Source organism: Danio aesculapii, chromosome 20 (genome assembly GCF_903798145.1).
Source record: "Danio aesculapii chromosome 20, fDanAes4.1, whole genome shotgun sequence".
NCBI classification, from domain to species: domain Eukaryota; kingdom Metazoa; phylum Chordata; class Actinopteri; order Cypriniformes; family Danionidae; genus Danio; species Danio aesculapii.
The window spans coordinates 23,070,098-23,080,766 of NC_079454.1; positions in this window are offsets into that span (position 1 = coordinate 23,070,098).

Here is a 10,669-nt window from a genome sequence, read left to right on the forward strand (position 1 = left end):
AGTTAGTGTAGGGTTAGTTGACATGTACTTACAAAGTTTCTTATGGTCAGTTGAAGGAGCAGTATTAGCAGATATTAAGCAGACAATCTATTAAACCTCAAATGGACCATCAAAATAAAGTGCTACCCAAAAAAAAAACTCAAGAATCTTTTTAAATAATTAGTTTGAACAAACAGCATTTGTCCTTTTTTGAGCGTTAATGGCAGTTTTCCAATGAAGAAAGTGCAAACTCCCTGGATGAAACATGCTCAGCAGTTTCTGAATATTTAAGCAACATTTCAGACTAAGCTGAGAATATTTGTATATTTATATAATGTAGATGTCCTTGTATTTACAATCATAAAGAACACCGATGTGGGGTTTTCTAAACATACAAAAACTCAGAGTGAAAAATGTGAAGTAGCCACTTGGGAAATAAGTAACTGTGTTCTTCTTAGCAGGGGAACATGGTGACACTTGTCTCTTTGAGTAAGTTATGCAATTTCAAAGAAGGCCCCTGGGCTCAGCAGGACTGATGAAATGTTGAAAGAGACACTAAGAGGAGCACCATCACCTCTGCTGACTGTATAATAATTCCTTACTTTGGTACTTTCGCTACTCCCCTACTGCATTTTCATCCACAGCTCCAACATATGAAAACACTGAAGCTCGTGTATTTTGAAAATGAAAACTATAAGGCGAGGTTGTAAACAGAGAGTGAACGAGGAAGATGAACAGCAATTAGCAGAGCGTAAATCAGATTGGAGACCAAAATTGCACTCAGAGAAATACAGGAGCTAGTGTAATTAGTGTGTGCGTTTGTGGCCGATAATTACAGAGGTATATTTTATGCTTTATAATAATTGAGGGAACTACAAGCACCGCAGAATGGCAGAAATTCAGCTTTGAAAAACGAGTTTTGATTGAGAATTGGGGAAATAAGCAATTCCTCTGCTTCGGGATAAAGACTTTTCTTGATTAAATTAGCTGGAAAGTAGCTCTAAAGGGATGTCGTTTCAGTTGTAGATGAAACATCTTTACAAGTTTATGTGCACATGATTTATTTGTGACCAAATTCTCATTCCCTTTCAAATCTTTTAGTGTCCTAATGTTGCCAAAAGGTATACACATGACATAATAGACAAAACTGGTGAAAAGCATAAGTTTCTTTAATAATTTATATCTATAATGTATGATTGCCGAACAAAATAAATAATGAATGAAGTTTGATTTGTTTAAATTTATTCAAAACGTAAAAGGTGGTATGGTGAGGAGTTTTACCAGTACTATTATACATATTTTAAGTAATGAAGTATGATTGGTGTAAAATAGGTTTGCTCTTTTATAGCCTTAAATGTCTTTAAAAAAAACATACTGCAGTGGATTTTTTAATGCTTACTTGTTGATCGTCAAAGTACCCTACACTTACACTCAAAAACAGTTTGTTTTATTGCAAATTTGGGCCAAATGTAAACAAACCCTTCTGTTAGGTTCATTTTTTAATCTTTTTTTTATCATTATTTTTTTCAAGGTTTTCAACTTTCTAATGGATAGGACAGTAGAGACAGGAAAGCATGGGTGTTATGTATTTTACATTTTAAATTAAATATAAGATGACACGAGAGCAGTTGTGCTGTTCCATGCAGTGTTCTTTTATTAACGGAACTCAACACAGATGACGTCACACAGGTACGGTGTAGCACACTCATACAAAATACATGACAATGGGGAGCAGAGAGAGAGGAAGGATTGGCATAGGAAAGGGGTGTTCAAACTCAGTCCTGGAGGGCAGGTGTTCTGCATAGTTTAGCTCCAGCTTCCTTCAACACACTCCCTGGCCATTTCTAGCATACCTAGAAACAGCTTAATTAGCTGGTTCAGGTGTGTTTAATTCAGGTTGGAACTTGCAGGACGCCAGCTCTCCAGGACCGAGTTTGGACACCCCTGGCACAGGTCCTCAAGGCGGAAATCAAACTGGTCACTATAAGCACCGGAGTGCCATCTGTCAGCACATTAACCACTACAACATTGATGCCAACTTTTTAAGCATTATAAATAAGATTTCAAACCCACAGTGGTTTGTCCATGTAACAAAGTCTAAAACATGTTTAAAAAACTTAAAAAATAAAATAAACAGAAAACAAATTGGCGGCGGAAGCCCCTCATGAGCATCTATCACATAAACTAATACCACAACCAAACATAAAATGTTCCAGGCCTGGTTTTCTCTCATATGTCAAAAATGAGACCTTTAACACTCGTTCCACCAGCCTCGCTCTGCTCCCATGACCTCCCTCTGCTCGGCTGCACATCCAAATCTCAGGAAAAACACAACAAGACAACACTGTAAAAAATGATGGGTTCCACAATCGATTTGTATTGGGGCAACATGAACAAATTAAGTTAACTTAAAGATTTTTACAAATTTAAGTGGATTGAACATAAAACAATTTAGTTGTCCTTTCAAAAAATTAAGCATTGTGTTGTTTCTGCTCATTTTAAATAAGTAGTTTGAACAAACAGCTAACATCATTTTCAATGAACCAGGGTAAGATGAGACACAGACAAAGGGAAACACAGGAACTTAAATTCACAGACTGATTAACTAATTTTAACACACTGATAGTATAGTGTGTTGTAGAGAGCTTGGCATAGATTTGTCCACCTGTTACATGTAAACAATGTCTGGAATGCTGAGTATTGAGGCCAGTTTCCAGTGAGTGGTACGGTACGGTTTGGTTTGGTACGCTTTTATAGCCGTTTCCACTGTCAAAAAGCGTACCGAACCGAACCGTACCGTACCACTTTTTCGGCACCCTTTCGAAAGGGTACCAAACACGAGAAAGGGTACTAAAAGGCGGAGCTAGACGCGCAGCTGAACGCTTTTGGTTTACAGAAAGGCGTCATTCGCTTACGCAACAGGCCAGAATGAAAACAAAAAAACCGCCTTGTTTGAAATACACAGCCGAGAGACTACAGCGGAATTATAAATACATATAATAACGAGCCATGGTCGACCCAGGCTCAAACAAACCTTGTCGTCGTCTTGATAAACAGCCACAAAGCAATGGAGTAGAGCAGATTTACCCTGTGCCACATAGTTTTTTTTACGAGGTAGTCTGAAGTGCGAGCGGTTTCGCTTTCTTCCTTGCGCTCGCCGCGCGTCTACATCTGAAATAACAAACTTCTTGAGCTGATGATAACGTGCGCTTAATTATTGACCTGCTTTTGAAACCCGATCCTGTCAGACACTGACAAACGCGAGAGTGAAGCGTGAAGAAACAAAGGAGAAGCCGGAAAAAAAGGAGCACATTATTTTTTCAGCAAACGTGAACAAAATGCCTTGTTTAACTATTATTGTTATTATCACCTTTTGGACTAATATGAAAGAATGATGAAATTACTGTCTAACAGAGGCTACATGTGCTGCTGAAGATTACAAACACAGATGAGAAGTTTACACTGACTGTAGGCTATATATTGTGTTGTTTTGAACCTAAATACCGACGAAATGTCTGCTGTGTGTTCTTCTGTAGTTGATAACATTTCGGAGACTGTAAGGGGCTGTATGTGTTTATATATGTTCATTTATTTAGTTATTTAATATAATTACAGATGTTACAGTAGGCTGTTTCGCACTGTCATTGATCTGCAGTTATAATCAACTCATGTTCATTGAAAAGTTAGTAATAAACATTTCTACACAAGTATTTATGTGTATGAAGCATCTGTTTTGTGAGAAGTGCTTTTCATATGATATGTGAGTGACCCGTACAGCTTTATTGTAGACATTTTCTCCAGCGAGAATGACGTCAACTGAAACTTTGTCATACACCACGCCCACCAAAAGGGTACCCTTGTTAGTGGAAACGCAAGCTTGATAAAGGTGACCCGTATCAAACCGAACTGTACCGTACCGTACCAGTCAGTGGAAACGAGCCACTGTTGAGGTCATAACCCTGAACTCAACAAGACACAACAATTGACATCACTTCCAAATGTTCTGTTTTTAGTGAGTACTGTTTAAAGCTACCTTATGTCACATGAAGTTTGTATGACATTCTTTTAAAGTGTAAAATGTGGGAAAAAGTGCAAATAACCTTCTGTAAGGGCCGCATGGCGACGTGACTCAGTGGTTAGCACTGTCGCCTCAAAGCAAGAAGGTAGCTAGTTCGTGTCCCAACTGTTGGCATTTCTGTGCAGAGTTTGCATGTTCTCTCCGTATTCGTGTGGGTTTCCTCTGGGTGCTCCGGTTTTCCCCACAGTCCAAAGACATAGCTGAATTGGTTCAACTAAAATGGCTGTAGTGTGTGTAAATGTGAGAGTATATGGCTGTTTCCCAGTGCTGGGTTGCGGCTGGAAGGGCATCCTTGTGACGGGCACAAACTGTCGTAAAAACTGCTGAAATTGGAGCCTGGGCATGCACAGAAGGACTGCCTGATGGAGCCAGAGGCGGAGCCACGGAATCAAGCGTCCAACCAAACGCTTGTACGTCAAATCAACCAAGCCCCCTGAACTTCTCACTTGACCGCCAGTGTCTGCACCAATGTTCCCTCTAATTTTTCATGTATCTGGGCATACACACAAGCTCCCTGAGCAAACTGAGGACTACTGTGAGCAACATCAGATATGCACGCTTTATTTTTAAATAAGTAATTTGGTCCACTTAAAAAAAAAAGACAAAAATCTGAAAAATGGGATGAGTAGATGTTATACAGTATGTGACAGTCCTGCTTTGGCCTGGCTGAGGGTCCTGTTCTGGAAGATATGAGACATATACACCTTTCAGACATAACATTTTGCTCACATTAAAACATTCACATTTTGCACAATGATTTGTGCTGTAGCTTGTCTGTAAAATATCTAATTACACAGTTTTTCTTGGCATTTCTACTACCCATAAATGACCTAATAGTAACAACATTTAATGATTAATATCCATAAAGACAAAATCTTAACAACCGTCACTAGAATATGCACAAATCTGACTTAAATTTTACCTTATTTTTCACGTCTGTCCTTCTCACTTCTCCAATGGTTGTACACTTTGTCCAGGTTGATGGCTTCGTCTGCTTCTTGCTTTGATTTTATGCGCATCAGCTGGTCCAAATGTGTCACTTCAAGACGATTTCTGGATTTTGTTTTGATATGATTCATTAAACTAAATCCTCTTTCACAGTCGGCACTGGAAGCTTGAAATGTAGCACAAATATCCACAAGCTGTGAGATCTCCTTTAGCTCCTCACATCTAAGTGTTGCAGCAACCATATCTGAGAATGTGCTGATTGACTTCTGTTTAAGTTTTTGCTTCATTATGTACTTGAATTCAGCATACTGACTGTTAATGGTCTCCATAGACTGTGATGGGTGGTGGAGAATGACCTCATACTTCTTTGCCAATGTAGCAATGTCTGCTGATCCATAGTCAAAACTGATGTCTGAGCTCAATGTTTCAATATCAAATGCAGACCACTCCTTTAATTCATCCTCTGGAAAACGAGCATCCATGTGATCACACAGCTTACTAATAAAAAGAGTAATCTCACCAGTATTTCTGCCATCAGCTGATGAGGTCCCCATTGCCTCTTTGACACGGTCGCTCCACTGTACATCCTTCTCCTTCAAGTATTGGGAACGCAACTTCTCAATTTTTGCTCTAGCAAAGCAGTGTCCTTCCATCACAGTCAGGTTGCATCTTTGTAAAGTGAGGCAGAGTTGTGCTAGCTCACCCAAAACATCTCCCAGAGCAGTGATAGTAACCTTGAATTTTGAATCACTCAGCTTTTTGTAGCAGTACTTTGCCACTGGATCTCTGTTATCGGTGAATTCTCTTTTACAGAATTCTGTAAGCACAGTGTAGTTCCTCAGAACAGCATTGACAGCTTGGTGCCGCGACAGCCATCGCACTTCGTTCAGAGGCCTGAATGACAGTGCATCTTCATCAAGAATCTTTGCCAGGTCCTCCATTTTGCCCCTCTTCACAGCGGACCGAGAGAAAGTGGAATAGACAGTTCTAAGAAGAGTTTCAACATCTCGCATCGAAGGCACATTTTTCCAGGCATCATCAATGCCCAAGTCCTCTCTGTGGGCCACACAATGTTGTTCAGTTAGGTGTGGTATTTGGCGCTTTAACAAAGCTGCAACTCCGTTGTGTTTTCCTAGCATTACTGAGGCACCATCGGAGGTCAGCATCACCATTTTCTGCATGTCCAGTCCATGTTTGGAGTAAAACTGAGTTATTCCTTGCACAATATCCTGAGCAGTGCATGCTGTCAGCTGGATGATGCCACCAAACACAGTTTTGTAGTTAACATCATTTTCCTCCCTGTATTTAATATATATGACTAGCATTTTGTGTACTGATATGTCTGTGCTCTCATCTACTATCAGGGTATGCCAGGGTGCATTTTTAATACTGCACATAGTCTCATTCTGCACTATCTCATTGATTGAGTTCACAAATTCAAAGGCATAGTTTTTGCTTCGCCAGCTTTCTGGTATACTCACATACTTTGCCATGTGATCATGGATTTGTTGAACTGACAGCATTGATGCATTCATTTTGATGGCAAGTAAAATATTGTCAATGAGAACTTTAACTTGTTCAGGGTCCGATTTTGTTTTGTGTGACAGCTCGTTCCTTTGCTCTCTGTCTTTTGCGCTCTCCTGCAATAATGTACTAATCCCCTGTCCCATCTTGAGTCTTCGTACAGTTTCGACAGCTTTTAAATGACTTTTATGCTGAACGTGACGCTTGAGATAGTCCAGCTTCCATTCAATCCACATCTTTCCCTCTGAAAACTCACTTGCTACTTTGGCATCGCTGCATGTTTTGCAGAGTAGACCTTTCTCACTTGAAAAAGAAAAAATCTCACCCAATTTCACCGCTTTTTCTTCAATTTGCACATACTCCGACAACCATTCCATCTTAAAAGAACTGCATTTCTTTTTTACTGTGACTTTGTGACACCAATGGTGAGTGGATGTGTCGCTGCCTGTTCGTTTCGCCATGATGCGGGGTTTGTATTAGCATCTATTAACCTGCTAGCTAACCTGCACGGCGCATATAGGCGGGGCCCAGACGCAAGCACCGTCAATGCCATGATTGGCTTTGTACCGTAAGTGAACTGTATCGTAACATTGGCTAGACACCTGTCACTCACTGAGTGAGAAACAAAAAAACTATATTATTGGTCGAATTAATTAGATTAGATTAAGTCTAATATTACATATTAATTAATACGTTATGTTGATGTTGTTTATGCACTGGATAGATTTTCTTGTGCGCTGAGAATGTGCGGGCAGTGCGCGATTGCGCACGCGCGCAGCTTAGAGGGAACATTGGTCTGCACTATAACAAAGGCTAGCTAATGTAAATTTAAGCACTTACATTTAAAAACACGTAATAATATACAATTTAAAAATTGTATCATGTAAGTTGTTATGATTTAAAGAGCCCATATTATACATTAAAAAGGGTCATATTTTAGTTATACGAGTACCAACAACATACTGATATGCATGCAAGGTCAAAAAACACTTTCATGATCTTATAATATGAATTATATATTATATTATTATAATAATTTATTTTTTACCTAATTATCCCAGCGACTCTCATATGAATCGTTTGGCTATTTATTTGTTCCCCAACCCCTCCTTAGCGCGAAGCTAATCTGCGCTGATTGGACCGATGACAGCCTGTTGTGATTGGTCGACTGCGTTCAGCACGAGACAATAAAATCCCCAGCCCAGGATACGATCGCAGCGGACAGCCAAAACACGCTTCATAACAAAACTTACTCAACAGTGTTATTCAGACACCTTACCACCAAAAGCAGTGTAGTTAAACACCAGCATATTGCTCTATTCTTAACTATGTGTAACGGGGCAAAGAAGTGTGTTAAATTAATGCCTAAATGGGGACAGCGCCCTCTACAGTGTGCGTGGTGTGATAAGCGCGTGGAGTAGAAGACCGCCCACAGCAGAGTTAATGAAGCATTGCTGTGGGTAAGTCGCACGTTTCTCCCGGGTGGAAAATGACTATTTATAAGTGTTTAAAGCACATAAATATCTGCTGTATTGTGACTGAATGTTTCAATGAATATGTTGGGACACTGTTGAGTTGTGTTTGGCGTCGAGTGTGTTGCTCAATCTTGAGTTATAACATGTTTATATAACGAGGCCTGATTGTATAAATTTGTGCTGTCTTGTGTTTTATATAGAAGTGGTCATTTTCTTTATGAACCAACAACTATTTACACGCGCTGTCTGTCTCCATTATACAGGTATGTTGTTAAATGTTATTAATTAATTGCTTGTAATTCTTTTTTTTATTATTCAAAACGAGTTGCAAAAAGTCTCCACTAGGTGGGGATGTTTACTTTCTTTTTGAGTTAAATTGTATTTCTCTGTATTAATCATTGATTGTACATTTAAGTATTGTCATTCATTGATTTGTCATTTATAATTCAAAGTGTGTTATGTTTTACATATTCAAACTGTTAAAATTTACACTATACGACCACAAAGTTAAAAAATAATTCATTAGCATATAAAAACATATAAAACTGTTTTAAATAAAAGGGAGCAGAGTTAATGAAGCATTGCTGTGGAAGTGGTCATTTTCTTTATGAACCAGCAACTATTTACACGTGCTGTCTGTCTCCATTGTACAGTGTACAGTAAAAAGACAGCCCAAGCAAGACCGTCACATATGACACACATTCAGTATTAAAGGGAACATAGTTTACCTCTTTTTTATGATTTAATATTAATATTATGGCTCTTCTGAGTGTGCCAGTTTAGGTTAAGTTCAAAACACAATTCAGTTTTTTTATTATAATGTGTTAAAAAGTGTCATGTTGGGGGCGTGTCCACAGTTCGCTGATTTAGGGGTGTGTTGCTTCACATCTAAATTAGTTTCTGCTTCCCGCCAACGTAACAAGGGGGTGGGGCCATGAGCTTACCCACTCTGCGTTTGCAACAGAGTCTGACAGGCAGACGGAGAAGGACAGAGAGGATCACCATTCAGTCGTACATGTATGACTCGGACACAGACCAAGCAGAGAGTACAAAATGATTTGTGTCTTTGTACAGTTTTACAGCCAACTGTGTGCTAGTTTCAAGTGCCGAGCTTGTACACAGAAACTAATAACCACGCACACTGAATTAACTTTGACTGAGGCATTGGATGCGCCGCTCGAAGCCGCGACACGGCACACCAGACACTCTCTGTGTACCATAGGTGCCCTTTAATTCACACAGCAGCAAAAGCTAAACTATTCTGTACCTTGACCGCCGTATGTGTAAGAAACAGCTGACGGTGGCCACAGCAACGACAGACAGCAGTGGAAGGCGAGCTCACAAACACATTTAAATCCGTAAACAAAGCGGCACGTGTCGTGTTTTCAACATTGCATTAGACGCGATATGAGAATATAAAGAGTTAACCTGATATAGTACAAGCGGTTACAAGTAACAAAACACAATTAAATACATCATTTGCAAGCTAGATAAAACAAGGAGACAGCCATTTACTTACACTTATGAAATGTGTCGTGGGCCAGGTCTGATTTCATTAATTATTTTTCATTTTGGAGCTTTTCTCCCTTCTCAGCTGTAGATCATTTCTATTTGCAATCATTGCTGTGGCACCTCTTGCATGAAGAGTTATATGTTCTCAGGGCTTACCTGTACTCTGCTTTGCCCAACAAACACATCCCCAGCCAGTGGGTTGTAGTGCTCACCAGCGCTTCTCCTCAGCGTGCAGCAGGCTGCCTTTGTGCCAAATAAACTGGCCTTTTTGTGCACATACCCCAGGTGTATTGTCTGTCCATTCGTCTCACAAGTCTCATACATCAGTAGTCTTTTCTAATCCTTCTTTTAACAAAAGAATGAATGGCCCATTGTAAGCATGTAGATTGCTGAATCACTCCTTTCCCTCACACTTCCACTAATATCCAGGTAAGCACAGCGTCTTCATGACTCATGATGGCTTCAGGATCTGTTTGTATTGCTGCTGGGTTAGTGGGCGGGGCCGCAGGTTTCAATTTTTCCGGGTTTACGCGCACAACAATTGGGCAGGGCTTATGTTTCTTAGCTACGTCACGCTGAAACGGTTAAAAACTTGTTATGAATACGATTCATTCTAACCACTATGAGTCGACTCTTTTTTTTTAGATGAATCAGTAGTTTTAAAAACTGTCCACTCTCAGATTTAAGCCTTTAAGCTGGATATTTCACTTCACTTAGAGCTGTGTTACACACTACATGGAAGGTTATTTAAAAAAAATCCACAATAGGGGCTCTTAAATAAAAGCAATGCATGTTGGACTGCAGAAATAAACGATATTTCATACACTCTAGCTAGAATTAGACTAATATGAGCACAAAAAAACTTTCTCTTATAACAGGGATGTTGGTATTTGTTATTTTCAGGGTAGAACTAACACTTGTTAAATGTGAACAATATGAACAACACATACATTTCAGAAAGGTTTTTATTTTTAATAAGCAATCAACAGGTCCCAAAATATATATATAATAATTAACAGTTCTATTTGTTATATGATATTATGTTTCTAGAACATTAATATTTTATAACAGCAAATTCAGTAGATTAACTCAATAACATGCCGAAACTCTAAATATCAGAGACGTCCTTCAAATCAAGTTGAAATAATGTTAC